General features: G+C 41.3%; 1 protein-coding gene across 2 annotated transcripts in view; it reads left to right on the top strand.

Moving 5' to 3' along the window:
- Positions 1-20,368, top strand: part of maml3 (mastermind-like transcriptional coactivator 3) — a 493,444-nt gene that overhangs the window by 437,060 nt on the left and 36,016 nt on the right. The window lies entirely within an intron of this gene.

Below are 20,368 nucleotides of genomic sequence, written 5' to 3'. Positions count from 1 at the left end.
TTCCAGCATCTGCAGAATCTCTTGTGTTTATCATTTCCTCTCAGAATCACTCCTGTAGCTACTGTCACTTTACGCACATGCAGTCAGACTGTGTATGTCAGTTCATCTTCTGTATTTACATTTATTGTGTTCTTTGTGCTTATTTTAGTAACATCAGGTATCTGGATCACTTCCAACAATCCCCAGCCACTAGCCCTCGTGGTAACTGAATGCTTCTTACCTCGGAAGGGAGTCATTTGGAAATTATGTGATTGGGATAATTGCAAATTTAAATCATATTAAATCCCAACCAAACCGATAAAGTTATTGTGTGTGGATAGGAATGAAGAGACTGTTGGTAAAACTGTTTCTTTTGAAGTGCAGTCCTTTCCCATTGGTCGACTGTAATACAGTACTAACGTGACAGACAAATCTTCCAACATGTATTTAATTTATTTCACAACCAGAGCCATGTATCCACAATGACTTTTACTGTTTCCAATTAATCATGCAGTTCCCTTCAGTGGTAACAAAAAGGCACTAACAGTGAGGACTATGTGACTTTTATTTTGGTGGGTGAGAACTGATATGAGCTTGCTGCCTGGTGCATGTTTTGAAACCCATCACTTTTTGTAATCGTCAAAAGAGGATCATTGGATATTCATCAAAGGTGTGAATCCCAGCTGATTTTCCCTTATGCTAGGATGATTGTAATTATATTTAGAGAATAATTCTCTCCAGTGGGCTACCAGCTCAAGCTAAAAGAAAAATTTGAGGAAAAGAAACATAATTTGAGTAGTGAGATAGAGAGCAACATTTTGCAGGGCAGAAGGCATTTGAAAACTGCATGTCTCATCAGGAGTGAGTCTTATTTGAGACAATGAACAGAAAGGAGGTATAAGCAGAGCGGCCATTGTTAGAGCGGGCCAGTGTTAGAGATGTCTGTCTTTGGCTCGGTAGCCTTGGACAAGCATAGACAGAGGTTCTAAGTTAGTTTCCAATAAATATAGTTTCCTGTTAGTACGTTGCTAGTGTGCTGAGAAATGTTAAGCTCCTTGTGTGAGGTGTGGGAACTTTGGGAGACCTCCAGTCTCCCAGATAACTATATCTGCACAAAGTGCACTGAGCTGCAGCTCCTTAGAGACTGTGTTAAGGAACTGGAGCCACACCTCAATGCCCTTAGGCTCATACGGGAAAGTCAGGAGGTGTTAGGAAGGAGTTACAGGGAGGTAGTCACTCCTAAGTTGCAGAAGGCGGGCACCTAGGTGACTGTCAGAAGACGGAAAGGGAATAGAGTACAGAGTACTCCAGTGGGTGTTCCCCTCAATAATAATTAGAACCACTTTAGATACTTTTGGGGGGAGGACCTACCAGGGAGAAGCCGCAGCAAGTAAGTCTCTGGTGTTGAGTCTGACTCTGTAGCTCAGGAGGGAAGGGAGGAGAAGAGGAGTGCAGTAGTGATGGGGATTCCATAATTAGGGGAGTAGACAGGGGACTCTGCATGTGTTAGAGACATCCGGATGGTACTTTACTGCTCAGGTGCCAGGGTCAGGGATGTCTTGGATCAGATCCACAGCATTTTCAGGGAGGATGGTGAACAGCCAGAAGTCATGGTACATAATGGTACCAATGACATAGGTAGGAAATGGAAGGAGGTCCTGAAGAGAGAATTTAGGGAGTTAGGTAGAAAGTTGAAAAGCAGGACCTTTAGGGTAATAATCTCTGGATCACTGCCTGTGCCATGCGCCACTGAGAGTAAGAATAGGATGATTTGGCAGATGAATGTGTGGCTGAGGAATTGGTGCAGTGTTTCAGATTCCTGGATCATTGGGATCTCTTCCGGGGAAGGTATGGCCTGTACAAAAAGGACAGGTTACAAACTGAGCGGGGCCTATATTCTTGTGGGTAGGTTTTCTAGAGATATGGGGGAGGGTTTAAACTAATTTGGCAGGGAGATGGCAACAAGAATGATAGGGCTAAGGGTGGGGCAGTTGGTATACAAGTAGATGCAGTGTGTGGTGAGACTGTGAGGAAGGACAGGCAGATGCTGGGGCAAAATTTCAGTCAGTTGAATGAATTGAAATGCATTATGGGGGGCAAAATAGAAAAAGGGTGATGAATACCAGACTGAAGGTGTTTGAACATCGATTTCTCGAACTTCCAATAATTGCCCCATTCCCTTCAGCATTCTCCTATTTTTGTTTCCCTCCCTCATCTTATCTCCTTACCTGCCCATCATCTCCCACTGGTACTTTTCCCCCTTCACTTTCATCCATGATCTTCTACTATCTCCTATCACATTCCACCTTCTCCGACCCTTTGTCTCTTTCACCAATCAACTTCCCAGCTCTTTACTTCACCCCTCCCCTTTCTCAGTTTCACCTGTCTCCCACCACCTTGTACTACTTTCTCCCCTCCCCCCACCTTCTTGCTTTGACTTCTCATCTTTTCTTTCCAGTCCTGATGAAGGGTCTCAGCCCAAAAAGTTGACTATTTACTCCTTTCCGTACATGCTGCCTAGCCTCCTGAGCTCCTCCAGGGTTTTGTGTGCGTTGCCTGAAGTTGTTATATTTGAATGCACATAGTATACAGGACAAGGTCGCTGATCTTGTAACGCAGTTAGAGATTGGCAGGGGTGACACTGTGGGCATCACTGAGTTGTGGCTGCAAGAAGATCATTAGTTGAGGGCTTAACGTCCAAGGGTACGCGTTATATTGAAAGGAGAGGCAGGTAGGCAGAGGATAAGAAATAAAATAAAATCCTTAAAAAGAGGTGACATATCCCACATTCCCTGAAAATCCATGGTGTTCAGGTCATCAGATCTTTGTGCAATTAAGAGGAGACACCAGAGACCTCAAATGCTGGAACTCGAAGCAATAAACAAACTGTTGGAAAACCTCAGCAGGTCAGACATAGTCTGTGGAGGGACATTCATGTAATGCATAACTCATAAAGGAAGAGTTAATACATTGTTCATTGTTTCATTTGATGCATCTCAAACAGATGTTAGCAAATGTAGTTCATTTCTAATCACCAGCGCAAGAAATTTTCAGAGTTCAACTCTTGTGCCAACACGTTCTCAGATGAAGGATCTCGACCTGAAACATTGACTATCCATTTCCCTCAACAGCTTGACACTCTGAGTCCATCAGCAGCTCGTTTGTTGCTTCTCTGTCAATAATGGTCAACATCTGACTTGTTTTCCTAACCTCTTGCTGCACCTGCATGTTAGCATTTAAGTGATTCATTTACAGGACAGCAAGGTCCCCCAGAACCTCAATATCTTTCAGTCACTCACTATTTCAAAAATACTCCCATCTTTTCTCTTTGCCCACTCTTGTCTCCATCTGCCAAAGCCTCTTTCTGCAGCTTTCACTGATGAAGTCAGAGAAGAAATCCTGCTCCTCCTTGCTTCACAAAGAAAAGCTTTGCCTTGTTGGGCCTCTTTATTAAAGCCAGCCTACTTTAATCCCTGGTTAATATGCCACTAGGATTTTATTGTCATAATAGCACCTTCACTGGTATCATTCAGAAGATGTAACCTAGGCTGTACGATTACCCCTGTTTCCCCACTGATATGCTGCTGACACCCAGCTAACCTCCCTATTGATCCTTTCTCTGCCTCAGTTATGAATCAATCTGTCTATTACTTTTATTAGTACCAGGTGAGCAACAACTTTTTCCAACTACATATAGAGAAAAGGAAACCATCACCTTTCATTCCTATCTTAAGATCCATTCCTTAGTCATCAGCTCTGTCCCTCGCCTTGGTGTCTGTATTCCGAGGCAGTGAGCCTGCCTCAAATATACTGCAGAGGTCTGCCACCCTGATGCTGACCAGGCCCGGGTTCTGCCTAATTAGTTACTTACAGAGATCATAACGAGAACAAAGATAATCAATCCCCATTACCAGGTGAAAAGTGCTTAATGAAAGGAACTTGGTGCAGCTGTTTTGACAGGTGCCTGAGTGGTCAGCAGAACCCCGCGTGTTCAACTCCAAACGGCCACTAAAACATTGATTCCAGTGACACAGCTGGCTGATGCTAGCACTGAACCCACACCCTTCATCTGGCTTCCAAAGGGATGTCAACTGGGCTGCTTTTTTAAAAAATTCTTCAAAGCGCTGTATGGGTTTTAAGATATTTTAAAAATAACTTCAAGCACCTCACAATAGTGGGACCATTTTCTACTTTGCAACGCTGGCATGCTTTGTGTCATTTGATACTTGGTTTGAGAGCTGTCCGACAAGGCTGTGTCAGCGGAGGAAGCCAGGAGGTGAACTTGGTGATGAAATGGTTCAAGTGCCCCTCCTATAGACCAAGATCCCGTACAGTACCGTGCTTTGCATTAGGGCTGTGGTGCAGGACTGACTCACTGTCCCTTTGAGTTTAAGTAAAAAACAACTGCAGAAATCTTACAATTTTGCTCCAGAACTGTAACAAGAAGTAATCTATTGTATCTGTATACGCATATATTTTAGGTAACTGCGATCAAATAAATCTCTATGCTCTTTTCCCCTCCCTTTCCCGTCACCTCTACCTCGCAGACAGAATCTGAACAGCTAGTTAGAAATTGCTGGCAATCCTTGCGTGGAGGAAAGCCATCACACCTGATCTTCTGTGAAGATCTCCAGTTGCCATTAGGATAATATGATGTTGCCATGGTAATCATGCAGATTCCAAATGCATGGCTGACATAGCTGATACAGTTCCATCAGTTTTAGTCCTGGATATCAGTTTTAGGGTGGTTGTGTGGAGGGATGAGATAGAGAATAAAAATGTGATGAGAGTACCTGATGCTATTCTAATTGACTACATGGCAGTTGCCCATCATTAGCCTTTTGCAGTTATTGTTCAGTCACCAGGAGACATATATGTTAGTGTCATAGAAGCACAGAACAGCGTGCAGGATGTACCAGTTAGTATCTCAAGGCCATAATCTTCTTTCTGCCACATACCTTCTGCAGCTTCTCAAGAACAGGCTGATACTGACATCAGACTGTAATCTGCTCATACCTCAGCTCATCATTTTGCAAATTTCTGCTGCCATTCACATGAGCTGAAATTGGATAACCACGCAAATGATGGAAGTTTCAGAGACCAGCAACTACCCCAAGGCGTGGCTACACGTCGTGTGGATCATGGTTGTCAGACTATTTATCAGACTCAAAGCACAGGAGTTTTACCTGTTGTGTGCATCAGTGAGAGAGGAGGGTACTGATGGATGGTCTAATGTGTGCTGAGTGGGTGCTTCTTCGAATACACAATGGAGAGTAATATAACTGGTTGCATCATTCACCACTGCTCTGAATTGACTCTTCAATCTACGGATTTGTACTCTTTACAGCTCAGGTTGGAACATAGAACATTGAAGACTAAAGCACGTGAAGCTGTGCCGAGCTTCCAATCTACTCTAAGATCCTTCCCTCCTAAATAGCTCACCATGTTTCTATCATCCAAGTGTCTATCTAAACATTTCTTAAATGCCCCTAATGTATCTGACACTGCAACAACCCCTGGTAGGGTATTCCATGTGCCCACTTACTCTCTGTGTTAAAAATGTAACCTCTGACACCCCCATGCTTTGGGTCCAATCACCTTAAAATTATGCCCCTTCATATTAGCCATTTGCACACTGAGAAAAAGTCTCTGGCTACCCACTCAATCTGTGCCCCTGATCTTGTGCACCCCTATCAAGTCACCTCTCATCTTCCTCCACTCAAAATAGAAAAGCCTTAGCTCGCTCAACTTATCCTCATAAGACATGCTCTCCAGTCTAGACAACACCCTGGTAGTTCTTCTCTGCAGCTTCTCCCATGTTTCCACATTCTTCCTGTAATGAGGTGACTGGAACTGAAGTCAATGCTCCAAGTGTTGTCTAACCAGGCTTTCATAGTTTTCTCTTTGTTCTCAGAATTATTTTTTATTTGCAGTTTGTCTTCTTTCACATATTTGTTGTTTGTCAGTCTGTTTTTGTATCATTTTTCATAAAATTCTTATGTCTTTCTCTTTTTCCCCTGTAAATACCTTCAAGAAAATGAATTTCAAGTTAGTATATTGCTAATACAGTGGATTCTGTTTAACTGGGACATATTGGGACAAGTACATTTTGATCCAATTAGCTGAAGTTTCATTGAAATAGTTAAAAGGTATGAAAAAGACAAACTGAGTAACAAATTATGTATTTAAATGAAATACAGGACAAATTTTAACATTACCAATAGTACTACAGTATTAAAATTTCAAACTAAAACTGTGTATTAGTTCCAAATAGTTATCGACGGAGGAATTATTCCAGTATACGTGAAGAGCAAATTAGCGCAGACACCTAGTGCAGATAATGGATGCCTTCATACAATGTTGTGGATGATTACATCATTCAAATCTTTTTTATTGTAACATTCAAGATGATTGTCGATACCTTCAAATTCTTCGTAGTTATTAAATTTGTTAGGTACTGAAATAGTTTTGTTTTCATTCCTAGCTATTTCTGGCATCTCCAAGCCTGAATGCTTGAAGCTGCAGTGAGCTTGGAATTGTCATACTGCTTATTTTTCACCAACTATCTGTGACAAAACTCACTACTTTTTGAACACAAACACATGAAACAGTTGCTATTTAAAAACTACTCAAAGCACGGTGTAGCATCTAATGGTCACACAAGCATGCATGACTGACGCTGGTCAGAACTGTTGGGCAACAGTCTCCTGCCCCAGTTAAGCGGCATAGTGTCCCAAACAAACTAAGGGAATCCCAGCAATTTTCTCGATTAGTTTTGGTTGTTGAAGAGTTAGTTGTCCCAAAGAAGTGGCTGCCAGGATTAACTGATGGCCCAATTAACAGAATCACCTGTATATACTTCAATAATAAATTTATATTGAACTTTGAAATACACTGTGAAGCAGGGAGCTATGGTTGCTTAGAAACTTTAAGCAACTGCTCCAGTCTGAGCAAGAACTACTGTCATTTCTGTGAGATCTAGAGAAGCTGCAATGGACAGTTGTCTGTTCATGATACCTCACCATTCAGGCCATGGCCTCTTCTCATCATTTACATCATGCAGGAGGTACTGGGGCCAGAAAGCACACACTTCGAGCTTCACCTTCGGCTTCTTCCCCACTCCAATCAAGTTCTTGAACCAACCCAAAAGAATTCTCCTCTATCTTGGGACTGTATAACTTGCACTAATATTAAGTTTATTTGTCTTTATTTTGTCATATAGCACATAAGATAATATTAACATAATTAATATATATATATATTCTGTAGATGTAGAAGTTTGCATAAAGTGCATTTACGACATATAGTTAGATATACAACAGTATAATGCTACTGGACCTGTCATACATTGTCTGTACTGAGTGTTCAGAAACCTCAAAGCCTGGGTTAGATGCCACTCAGCCTGATGGTCCTTGTTCTTATACTGCAGTACTTTCTTCCTGATCATAGGAGGTCAAAGAGGTTGTGGGACGGATGAGAGGGATCCTTGACAACGCAGAGGGTTCTATCAATGAAGTGCTTCAGATACATATCCTGGATTGGGGGTGGGGGGCTTGTGTGGTGGAGAGAGACCCCGATCGATGATCCTTTCAGCAGTCCTCAGGGTTTTGCGGTCAAGTGCTTTGCAATTCCCATACCAGATGGTGACTCAGCTGGCCAGGATGCTCTCGATGGTGCTTTGGTGGAATGTGGTTAGAATGGGAGCGGGGAGCCTCTCTCTCTCAATCTCCTGAGGAACTGGAGGCTTTGCTGTGCTTTCCTGACTAAAGAGGTGGTGGTCAGGGACCAGGTGAGATCATCTGTGATGTGTACCCCAAGAGACTTGATGCTCCTGACTCTTTCCACGGAGGAGCTGCAACTTCCTGAAGTCCACAATCATTTCTTTAGTCTTGTCCATGTTAGGACTCAAGTTTCTGTGTTCACACCAATCCACAAGCTACTTTGCTCCCTCTCTGTATACTGACGCATAATTGTTGCTAATGAGGCCTGCCTCTGCAGTGCCATCAGTGATCTTAATGATGTGGTAAGGACCTGGTGTGACTTCACTCTGAAACTAGCTTGGGATCTTCCTTTGCCTGTTCTGCAATAGTACCAGCATGAACACAGAGGATAAGGAGCTTTCACTAGCACCTACTGAATTTCACTATTACAGGCCACAACTATGATCAACAGTAACCATTTATTGCTACTCCCAAGGAAAGCTAAATTTCTAGAAAATTATATCTAAACTATATCTTCTACTTACCTTTTATAAGCTGATTCGGCACATGATTGCCAGACCTCTTGGCTCACTCTCTGAGCTCTAACTGACTGAGTTTCACTACACCAAAGACAAACTCTTGTATCGGTTAAACTATTCCCTCGATTCCTGCACGATCAATACAAATGTTCCCAATTAATGTAGGCACAGAGGTGAAAGAATTTTGGTTATGAGAAGTGAGTAATAAGTAAGAGGTTGTTTTCATTGGAACAAAGGAGTCTTATTTAATTGTGTCATATAGAGTTATGGGAGGTTTAGGCAGGGCAAACAGGAATGACTTATTTGGGGTAACAGAGTGGTCATTAGTTTAACATAAGAACAAATGTACTGGAAGTACTCTGCATGTCAGGCAGCATCTGAGAGAAGAGATACAGAGTTAATGTTTCCAGTCAGTGACCCTTCATTAGAACTGGTGAAGAAACTATTAGCTGAATTATTCATAAGCTGTTTCTCTTTCCACAGATATTGTCAGACTATTTGCACCTGAGTGTTTTGTTAAATTTTCAACAGATTTAAGATAATTGGTTGAAAAACTAGAAGGAAGTTGAAGAAGAGTTCTTTCAGTGGAAGAGTGGTGGAAAGACTGGAACTCATTACTTAAAAGGATGGTAGAGAAAATACTTGGATGAGCACTTGACCGTATTGAGCACTTGGAGCCTGACTTTCAAGGCTTTTGACTGACAGGTAGAAGCTAGCAATAACTTAAAGAGCTTTTTATAAACGAACTGGCTAAATGTTCTGTTAAATTCTACAATTCTAACATATCCTTAATGAGAGTATCAACTTCTCTAGAAAGCCAGTGTTGTTATTCGGCACAGGTTCAACTTGCTGCAGCAAATTTGTCCTTAATCATCAAAACAGTAACTTCACTTTAAACATCACTCCACAGCTGAAAGAATCTAACTAGTTTTTTAAATTTCTCCTTGGTAAGTCTTAAATGTAGGACTGAAGCTCATGGACAAGAACAGCAAATTGTGCAAATACAAAACAGAATAAAAGCAAAATAATAATAATAAATAAACAGATAAATAATATTGAGAACATGAGCTGCAGAGTCCTTAAAAGTGTGTCCATATGTTGCGAATTAGTTCAGTGTTCAGGTGAAGGAAGTTATCCACTCTGGTTCAAGAGCCTGATAGTTAAAGGGTAATATCTGCTCCGGATCCTGGTGGTGTGGGACCTAAGGCTCCTGTACTTCCTTCCTGGTGGCAGCAGTGTGAAGAGAGCATGTCCTGGTGGTGGGGGTCTTTGATGATGGTTGCTGCTTTCCTGCAACAATGCTCTGTGTAGATGTGCTCAATGGGTTTATCAGAGATGGACTGGGCCATATCGACTTCTTTTTGTAAGCTTTTCTGTTCAAGGGCATTGGTGTTTCCATACCAGGTTGTGACGCAGCCAGTCAGTATACTCTCCATTGTGCTTCTATTTTAGGTGTCGTGCCAAATCTTCGCAAACTTCTAAGGAAGTAGAAGCGCTGTTGTGCTTTCTTTGTATTGGTGTTTATGTGCTGGGCCCAGGACAGATCCTCTGAAACTATACCACCAAGGAATTAAAAGTTACTAATCCTCTCCAACTCTGATCTGCTAATGATGACTGGCACATGAACTTCTGGTTTCCTCCTCCTGTGTCAGTAATCAGCTCCTTGGTCATGCTGGTATTGAGTGAGAGGTTATTGTTATGGCCCCACTCAGCCAGATTTTCAATCTTCCTCCTATATGCTGATTTGTCACCACCTTTGATTCAGCCAAAGACAGTAATGTCATCAGCAACAAAGAGTAAACTTCATGGACAACAGTAATGAAATTGTGTTATTTGAAAATGGTAGCAAAGTAGTCCCCAAGCCAAACCTCCATATTTCTGATTCAAGTTACTCACCTGATTCCCATTCACAAGTGCTTTTATGCTCAGGATCATGGTCTCTTCAAAATGTTATGCATTCTCCTTTGAATAATACTGATCTCAATTATTATTCCTCTGAGCAGCCATTCTACTTTTAAAACTCTCAAATCTATGCATAGTTAGTTCTGTGATGCTACAAATTCTGAGACACATTGTAAATCATTGTAAGTTTAAGGACAATGTGCAGGGCAAGTTTATATAGAGGGTGGAAGGTCTTGGAATTCTCCTGCTTGAGGTGGAGATGGTAACGTACACGATATTGGCATTTGAGACATTTGGACAGTCACGCGTAAGTGAAGGGAATGGATGGTGTGAATCTTCAAAATAAGCTGGATCATCTGGCCTTTCAAATCACGGCCAGAGGTGTTATTATTGACACTGAGCTAAATTTCAAATCTCATATTAACCATATTACTAAGACTGTGTTTTTTCGTTGAAGGAACATTGCAAGAGTTTGATTTCTTAGAACATCTCAAGATGTATAAAAATTGATACACACTTTTGGTTTTAGCCAATTAGACTACTGCAATGCACACTTCTCAGGACCGCCTAAGAAAGATATAAATTGACTGTAGCTTGTTCAAAATGGAGCAGCAAAAATCTTCATTAAAAAAAAGAAAATCTGAGCACATCTCACTGGTTTTTGCTTCACACTGGCTGCCTGTGTCCTTTTGGACCAATTTTAAAATACTCTTAATTTTACGTATGAATAATATGGCTCTGAATAATCTAGCTCCTCTGTATATTTTGAATGTCTAGCCCCTTGCATCCTTAATCATAATCTTAGATCTGTGAATACTCGTTTGCCTAGTGTTGATGTGGCCTTTTGCTGTTATGCACCAAGAATCAGGAATACTCTGTCAACTAAGATATGCCAGGCTAATACTGTAGAACTTTTCTAAACACTTCTAAAAAGCTACATTTTAAATTTGACCAATTTATAGGATTGCTTAATGCCTGTTGATTCCATTTATATAATTTGGTATACTTGATTATATGTCCTTACTTATGATTTTTAATTTTGTCTAGTTATGACATCTTTACAATCTACGTAAATAACTTTGAGCCTGCATCGTAATATATGGAAGGTGCCATATAAATAAAGTTATTATTAACTACAGGCAGATGGGATTAGTTTCAGACACCATGGTCAACACAGACATTGTCAGCTGAAGCTCCTAATCCTGTGCTGTTCTCTTCTTTGTTCTATCTACCACGTTATTGTGCAATGTAGTTGACTAGAACAATAATAATATTTGGCATTTTACCTTTACATTAAGCTAAATATATTATTAGTTTCTGATTCTGATAGTGGAAAACTTTTTTTTCTCAACTATGAAAATGAAACACTTTGATCAACATTTAGAGATAAAGAAGCTAAACCCTGCAGACAAAATTACAGTAGGTCAACTTATATTCCCACTGTCCAAAATATTGTTTCTTTGTCCCATTTTAGATAATAAAAAGATGTCATAATGTAAGGTTTGTTCTTAACTTTTATAATGGAGGTGTCGTAGCAAAACATGTTAACAGCTTGCCGTGAGATTCTTTTAAACAAATTGAAGTAGTTGATTGGGTCTTGAAAGTACATTTCAGAATCAGATAGCAGAAATCAGAGTCAGGTTTAATATCACAAGCATATGTCGTGAATTTGGTTGTCTTTGTGGCAGCAGTATATACAAAGTAATAGAGAAATAAAATGTGTATGTATGTAGAAGCTGGGGGAGAAGCTGTTCCTGAGTCGTTGACTGTGTGCCTTCAGGCTCCTGTACCTCTTTCCTGATGGTAGCAATGGGAGCAGCATCTCCAACACCATCACACTGAGCACGGGGGCCCCCCAGGGCTGTGTGCTCAGTCCACTGCTGTTCTCTCTGCTGACCCATGACTGTGCTGCAACACACAGCTCGAATCATATCGTCAAGTTCGCTGATGACATGACCGTGGTGGGTCTCATCAGCAAGAACGACGAGTCAGCTTACAGAGAGGAGGTGCAGCGGCTAACAGAGCCAACAACCTGTCTCTTAATGTGAACAAAACAAAAGAGTTGGTTGTTGACTTCAGGAGGGAACGGAGCGATCACTCCCCGCTGAACATCGACGGCTCCAGTAGAGATTGTAAAGAGCACCAAATTTCTTGGTGTTCAGCTGACGGAGAATCTCACCTGGTCCCTCAACACCAGCTCCATAGCAAAGAAAGCCCAGCAGCATCTCTACTTTTTGCGAAGGCTGAGTAAAGTCCATCTCTCACCCCCCCCTCATCACATTCTACAGGGGTTGTATTGAGAGCATCCTGAGCAGCTGCATCACTGACTGGTTCAGAAATTGCACCATCTCGGATCGCAAGACCCTTCAGCGGATAGTGAGGTCAGCTGAGAATATCATCGGGGTCTCTCTTCCCGCCATCACGGACATTTACACTACACGCTGCATCTGCAAAGGAAACAGCATTATGAAGGACCCCATGCACCCCTCATACAATCTCTTCTCCCTCCTGCCATCTGGGAAAAGGCTCCGAAGCATTCGGGCTCTCACGACCAGACTATGTAACAGTTTCTTCCCCCAAGCTATCAGACTCCTCAATACCCAGATCCTGGACTGACACTTTGCCCTATTGTCCTATTTATTATTTATTGTAATGCCTGCACTGTTTTTGTGCACTTTATGCAGTCCTGTGTAGGTCTGTAGTCTAGTGTAGCTTTCTCTGTGTTTTTTTTTACGTAGTTCAGTCTAGTTTTTGTACTGTGTCATGTAACACCATGGTCCTGAAAAAACGTTGTCTCATTTTTACTATGTACTGTACCAGCAGTTATGGTCGAAATGACAATAAAAGTGATTTGACTTGAACAGGGCATGCTGGGTGATGGGGGTCTTAGTGATGGACGCTGCCTTTTTGAGGCACCGCTCCTTGAAGATGTCTTGGATACTATGGAGGATAGTGCTCATGATGGAGCTGATTAATTTTACAACTCTGTGCAGCTTACTTCAATCTTTCACCCCCCCCCCCCCCCACCACCATGCTAGACAGTGTTGCAGCCAGTTAGAATGCTCTCTGTGGTACATCTAGATATTATTGACTGTTTTTGGAGACATACCAAATATTCTCAAACCCCTAATGAAATATAGCCTCTGGTGTGCCTTCTTTGTAGCTGTATCAATATGTTGGGTCCAGAGATATTGAAACCCAGGAATTAGAAATTTCTCACTCTCTCCACTTATGATCCTTCTATGAGGACTGGTGCGTTTTCTCACATCTTACCCTTTCTGAAGTCAACAATCAGTCCTTTGGTCTTACTGACGTTGAGTGGAATGTATGCCCTCTTGTCACCCTCTGAAATTCTGCCAACAGCTGTTGTATCGTTGTACCAGCGTTGATTGTCAGCGAGGTGGGAATGTTGTTTCTGGTCTGCATGGATTGTGGTCCACTGGTTCAGAAGTCATGGGTCCAGTTACAGAGGGAGGCACAGAGGCCCAAGTTCCAGAGCTTTTCGATCAGAACTGTAGGAATGATGGTGTTACATGCTGAGCTGTAGTCAGTAATCAGAACCCTGACATAGGTGATCCAAGGCCATTTGACGAGCCAATGAGATCATGCCCACCTTAGACCTATTGTGGTGATAGGCAAATTGCAATGGATCCAAATCCTTGCTGAGACAGGAGCTAATTCTATACGACTATAAGATAGAACAGAATTAGGCCATTTGGCCCATCGAGTCTGTGCTGCCATTTCATTATGGCTGATCCATTTTCCCTCTCAGTCCGAATCTCTTGCTTTCCCCCTATATCCCTTCATGCCCTGACCAATCAAGATCCTGTCAGCCTCTGTTTAAATATACATAAAGACTTGGCCTCCACAGCTGCCTGTGGCAAAGAATTCCACAGATTCACCACCCTCTGGCTAAAGAAATTCCTCCTCATCTCCATTCTAAAAGGATGCCCCTCTATTTTGAGGCTGTGTCCTCTGGCCTTAGACACTCCCACCATAGGAAACATCCTCCCCACATCCACTCTTATCAAGTAGTCACCCTCATTCTTCTAAATTCCAGTAACTACAGACCCAGAGCCATTAACTGCTGTTCATATAACAAGCCGTTTAATCCTGGAATCATTTTCGTGAATCTCCTTTGAACCCTCTCCAGCTTCAGCACATCCTTTCAAAAATAAAGGGCCAAAATTGCTCACAATCCAAGTGAAGCCTCCCCAGTGCTTTATAAAGTTTCAACATTACATACTTGCTTTTATATTCTAGACCACTTGAAATGAACGCTAACATCACATTTGCCTTCCTACCAAGACTCAATCTGCAAATTAACCTTTAGAGACTCCTGTACAAGGACTCCCAAATCTCTTGTGCCTCATATTTTAGTATTTTCTCACCATTTAGAAAATTCTAGCCATAATTAACATCTCAAAGTACTGTAGTTGCTACTGGACAATAGTCATTAAGGCAACTCGCCCTGCTTTTCTTGGATACGAGTATAATTGTTACCCTTTTGAAGCAGGTGGAAACTTTCAACTATAATAAGGAGAGATTGAAAATGTCTTTGAATACTCCTGCCTGTTGGTTGGCACAGGTTTTCCGAGCCCTACCAGGTACTCCATCACCTTCCAAAGGGTCACCCTCTTGAAAGGCAGCCTGATGTTGGCCTCAGAGTCAGAGATCACAGGGTCATCGGAGCGGATGCTGCTGGAATCCATGTAGCTGTAGTTTTATTCTCCCTTTCAAAGTGCACATAAAAAGCATTGAGCTCATCTGGGAGTGAAGCTTCACTGCCATTCATGATGTCAGGAGAAATGAAACATAGAAGAAGACTTCTAATTAAATGTGAGAATTAAATGCTTGTAAAATTTGAAGAACCACACACAAAATGCTGGTGGAACGCAGCAGGCCAGGCAGCATCAACAGGAAGAAGCACAGTCGACGTTTTGGGCCGAGACCCTTCGTCAGGACTAACCAAAAGAAAAGATAGTAAGAGATTTGAAAGTGGGAGGGGGAGGGGGAGATCCGAAATGATAGGAGAAGACAGGAGGGGGAGGGATGAAGCTAAGAGCTGGAAAGTTGATTGACAAAAGGGATATACAGCTGGAGAAGGGAAAGTATCATGGGATGGGAGGCCTAGGGAGAAAGAAAGGGGGAGGGGAGCACCAGAGGGAGAAGGAGAACAGGCAAGGAGTGATTGTGAGAGGGACAGAGAGACCTCACTTGGAGTACTGTGCTCAATTCTGGTGCCTCACTACAGGAAGGATGTGGAAACCATAGAAAGGGTGCAGAGGAGATTTACAAGGATGTTGCCTGGATTGGGGAGCATGCCTTATGAGAATAGGTTGAGTGAACTCAACCTTTTCTCCTCAGAGCGACGGAGGATGAGAGGTGACCTGATAGAGGTGTACAAGATAATGAGAGGCACTGATTGTGTGGATAGTCAGAGGGTTTTTCCCAGGGCTGAAGTGGCTAGGACGAGAGGGCTCAGTTTTAAGTTGCTTGGAAGTAGGTACAGAGGAGATGTAATGGGTAAGTTTTTTTACGTAGAGAGTGGTGAGTGCTTGGAATGGGCTGCCAGCGGCGGTGGTGGAGGCAGAAACGATAGGGTCTTTTAAGAGATTCCTGGATAGGTACATGGAGCTTAGAAGATAGAGGGCTATGGGTAACCCTAGGTAGTTCCAAGGTAAGGACATGTTTGGCACAGCTTTGTGGACCAAAGGGCCTGTATAGTGCTGTAGGTGTTCTATGTTTCTACGAGAGGTTGTTTTCTTGACACCACTGTGTTGGAGAGAGACACCTAAGATAGACACCTGTACAGAGAACTGAGTGCCAGAAACAAACTCCCCCCCCCCCCCCACCATTCCAGCCCTCAAAAGAAAATAGAAGGTCTCACCTGAAGAAAGTAGAAATATAATTCATTGATGTATACTGCACATCATGCTGCATCATTTTGGGTGGTCCAGAACTGGGCCTACAATCTCTATTAGCTTTTCTTATCATGGCCACAGTGTTTCCTTGCAGCCTGTATGGTCCAATAATGTCATAGAACTATACATCACAGGAGCAAGCCTTTCAGCCCGATTTATCCATGCTGAACAACTTGACTGACTGACTTAGTCCCAGTCCTGTTTCGCGATCACTTTTACATCATAATTTATTTCCATAGTGCGTAAAAGAAAACATGATCGCAAGATTGAATTTCTAGACTGTAACCTTCACAAAGGACTCCACATTATTTATGTGCACAGAGTCTTCAGCGGCATACAGTGTGGGTCTAAGAATCTCTTCCGTTAAGTTCAGTTAGGTCGTGCGGGCTTGTCTTCAATTGTGTGTTTGAACAAGTCTGAGGTCTTTTTAAGTTTTGTACCTACTATATGTTATTCATGAATATTTTTAGAAGAAAATTTTGCAAAGCCTTCTTTCTCTCTCTCCTCTCTCCCCACTCTTACCTCTCTCCCCTCTCTCTCCTCTCATCTCTATTTGCTCTCTCTTTCCTCTCTTCTCTCTCCTCTTTCCTTTCTCTCCTCTCTTTTTCTTCTCTCTCCTCTCTTCTCTCTCTTTTCTCTCCTCTCTCCTCTCTCTCCTCTCTTCTCTCTCTTTTCTCTCCTCTCTCCTCTCTCTCTGTTCTTTCCTCTCTCCTCTCTCTTTTCTCTTAGCAAGTTCAGCTTGTAAAAAGAACACAATTGCAATAGAACCCTCCAGCACCAGTTTCTCGAGCAATTAAGGAGTAAGCAATAAGAGCAGCCTTGCTAATGATGTGCACATCTCCAGAATAAAATCACCTGAGCATGCACAGAGTCAAATAGCCTGCCACTTATTACTGCTTGGGCTCTCAAAGCATTGACACCTGGGCACAGTACAGTAGGGCTTTTTTTTCTGTCTCCATGGACCTGAGCTGTTCATTTGATTATGAACCAGCAGTCTCAGAAGAAGCCTAATATGAGAAAATTAAGAGTGCTGAAATAAATGTAAAAATAAATCAATTTTTTAAAAAAATACTTCTTCCTCCAACTGATCTGTAGCCCTTAGAATGTTAAAAATATATCGTATTACTAGCTGCTTTGTGATGTATGTAAATATTAATATTTGAGATACTGCCTTTGTAAATTCATGCATACAATTATCAAAACTGAAGGTTGTAATTATCCTTTGAAACAAGTGCCTGCTTTCTTCTGATAAAGAACCATTCTTTTAGCTGTGTATGTTTTTTTTAATGCTGTGACTCTTAGAATGTCAGCCTTTCAGTTTACTAAATAATGTCTTAATGTGTAAGTGTAATAAACAAGCCAGTAAGACTGTGGTATACTACAGACCTGCTTGGCGATTGGTGGTATTATACTAGTGGCAGGAGAGACATAACATTTTACTGTAACAAAGCCAGGCAAAATTAATCTTCAGTTGAGAATGCAGCTGCATAATGCCTTATGTGAAGTACAGGAAAGCCACTGGTTGTTTAAAATCTGAAATAAAGCTATAGCTGCAAATCCCCTGGGTTTTATAGTATACACTGATGAAGTATATGCTCTCATGTGAGCCATGTTATATAGCTTAATCTGGCTGGACAGTGGCTACTGGTTGCTTCACTTTGCAAATAAGCTATAGTTCATATAATCTGGACTCCCGCTTCTCAATCACAATCCTCTCACTTGATTTCTTCACTTGAGTCAGACTGGATGGGAAGATATTATAAGAAAATAAATACTTACCTCTTTATAACAAGCTGAATAGCCCCGTTTCATGAGGTCTTGGGATCAGGCTATCCTGTTGTGTATATAATATTTAGTAACATTTGAATAATATTGTAAATATATTGTTTGATTAAATGTTCTTTGTTTGTTCAAATAATTCATTATGGGTAATATGGAAAAATAAATGAATTGCAAATGTCATGACGCTACCAGTTCTTAATGCGTGCCTCATTTAAAGTAAAATCAAAATACATAATTTATCCCTGGCTCTCCCGTGTTTCTCTTCTGATTAGTTTTGGAGTTACTAAACGTAGAGGAGGTGATGGGGTATTTTTAAAATGAACCCAAGACAACTACCTGTCTGTGGAAGTGCAGCGAGGCATTTGAGTTTAAAAAAAAGCGCAGTGGAGATGTTCAAGTTAAAAAATAAAGCTGTACAGCTCATGTCTCTTCAAAGGGGGGGGGGCGGGAGAGAAGATAGTCAAGCTAAAAAAAATGCAGAAAATGGTTGAATTCATAGGTTCTTAAATAGTGAGTACTGTGTGATAATAATCATATTTTTTTAAAAAAAAGCAGAAATGGCTGGCTACATTGGAAAGATAGATGTGTTCACTTGCAAAGGAGATAACTGGATATTGTATACTGAGCAAATCAACCAGTATTTTGAAGCAAATTAAATAACCAATGAAAAGTGAGTGGCAGTTTTGCTGAGTGTTTTGGGTTTAAAGGGATATAGTTTGCTTAGAAGTTTAACTGCTCCAAGCAAACCAGCCGAAATGAGTTTTGCTAATACTGTAAAAGTAATACAGGAACATTTAGAACCAAAATCAATGTTGAAAGCAGAATGTTTTAGGTTTTATAAGTGGAATCAAAATGAGGAGAGTTCATTTCCATGTACATGGCTGAATTGAAGAAATTGTTTGAATCGTTGTCAGTTCAGTAATGGAATTAATGATACACTGAGAGACCATTTAGTTTGTGAAATCTTAAAAGAAAGCTTTCAAAAATGGTTCCTAACTGAAGCACAACTTACCTTTAAAAGAACAGTTGAAATTGCTGTATCAATGGAAACAGAAGACAGAGGCACATTTGTGTTGCAGTCAGGAATGAAAATGAGCGTGAACAAAATTGCAGTCTCTAAATCGAAACCGGCCTGGCTGAACAAACTATGTTACCATTGTGGCAGGGAAGTTGAAACTTGTAGAAATTACAACAAAGCAGGACACATACAAACAGCACATCAGGTAGACAAAATAAATGGACTTCACAGGGAAGAGAAAAAGATAAAAAGACATGTTGCAGTTTCAAAAAGTACACCAATCTTCATGCTGTTGATCAAAAATGACATAGGACTGGTAACCCTGAAATTTACAATGTGAACACTAATGACAGATAAGCAATATGGCTTACACCAGAAGTGAATGGCAAATTAGTTAAAATGGAATTGGATATTGGCTCAGCTGTTTCAGTCATTCCACAAAAATGAGTCTAAATGGTAATTCCAAGATACTGAACTAAAGCTTCCAGATATGTGACTAAGAACTTATACTGGAGAAGAGAGAACTCCTATGGGAATTACATTCGTAACAGTGAAATACAGAACAAACAAGCCACATTAGGCTTATATGTGGTTAAATAAAAGATGGACCAGCATTCTAGGGGTGTGATTGGCTGATACAACTACAACTTGATTGGTTATCCAGCCATTATTTACATGTCACGTCCCCTACAATAAAGTCAACTGAAAGTGAATTAAGAAAGGTACTGGATGAGGCCACAGTGGTTCTCAAAGATGTCACCAGAAAACTCAAACATATCAAGTGTAAAATTGTGTTAAATGAAAATGGCACACTCAGATTTTACAAAGCCCATCCGGTTCCTGTGATAAAGCAGCCAGTGAGCTGGATCACATGGAGGCTGAAGGAATTCTTTCCAAGGTTGAGTGGAGCCCATGGGTAATGCCAGTGGTTCCAATAGCCAAGAAGAATGGGTCTGTCAGGAACTGTGGTGTTTTGAAGTTAACCATCAACCCAGTACTGAAAGTAAATCAATACCCTCTGCCCAGGATAGAGGTTATCTTTGTAAGTGTTTCTGGAGGAAAACACTTCATCAAAGTAGACTTAGCTAAGGCCTACCCAGTGATGGAAGTGGAAAAATAATCCAAAGTGCTTCTCACCATAAACACTCAAAAAGGGCTTTGTTGGTATTATAGACTTATTTTTGGGGTAGCATCTGCACCTGCACTCTGGTAGAAAGCTATGAACCAGATGCTGCAAGGCTGCCCAGGTATTCAATGTTACCTGGAGAACAACATTATTACCAGTAGGGATGACAAGGAGCATTTCCAAAATCTCAAGACAGTGTTAAAAAGATTAGAAGATCATGGGCTCAGAGCATGATGCAACAAGTGTGGATTCTTTAAACCAAGCATCACTTACTGTGATCACACCATTAACACACATGAACTACACAAGTGTGCTGAGAAAATTCAAGCAGTGGTAGATGCCCCAAAGTAAACGATACATCACAGTTGCAGTCCTTTTTGGAATTTGTCAGTTGCTAT

This window comes from Hemitrygon akajei, chromosome 4 (genome assembly GCF_048418815.1).
Source record: "Hemitrygon akajei chromosome 4, sHemAka1.3, whole genome shotgun sequence".
Taxonomy (NCBI): Eukaryota; Metazoa; Chordata; class Chondrichthyes; order Myliobatiformes; family Dasyatidae; genus Hemitrygon; species Hemitrygon akajei.
This window is presented reverse-complemented; position numbering and strand designations above follow the sequence as displayed.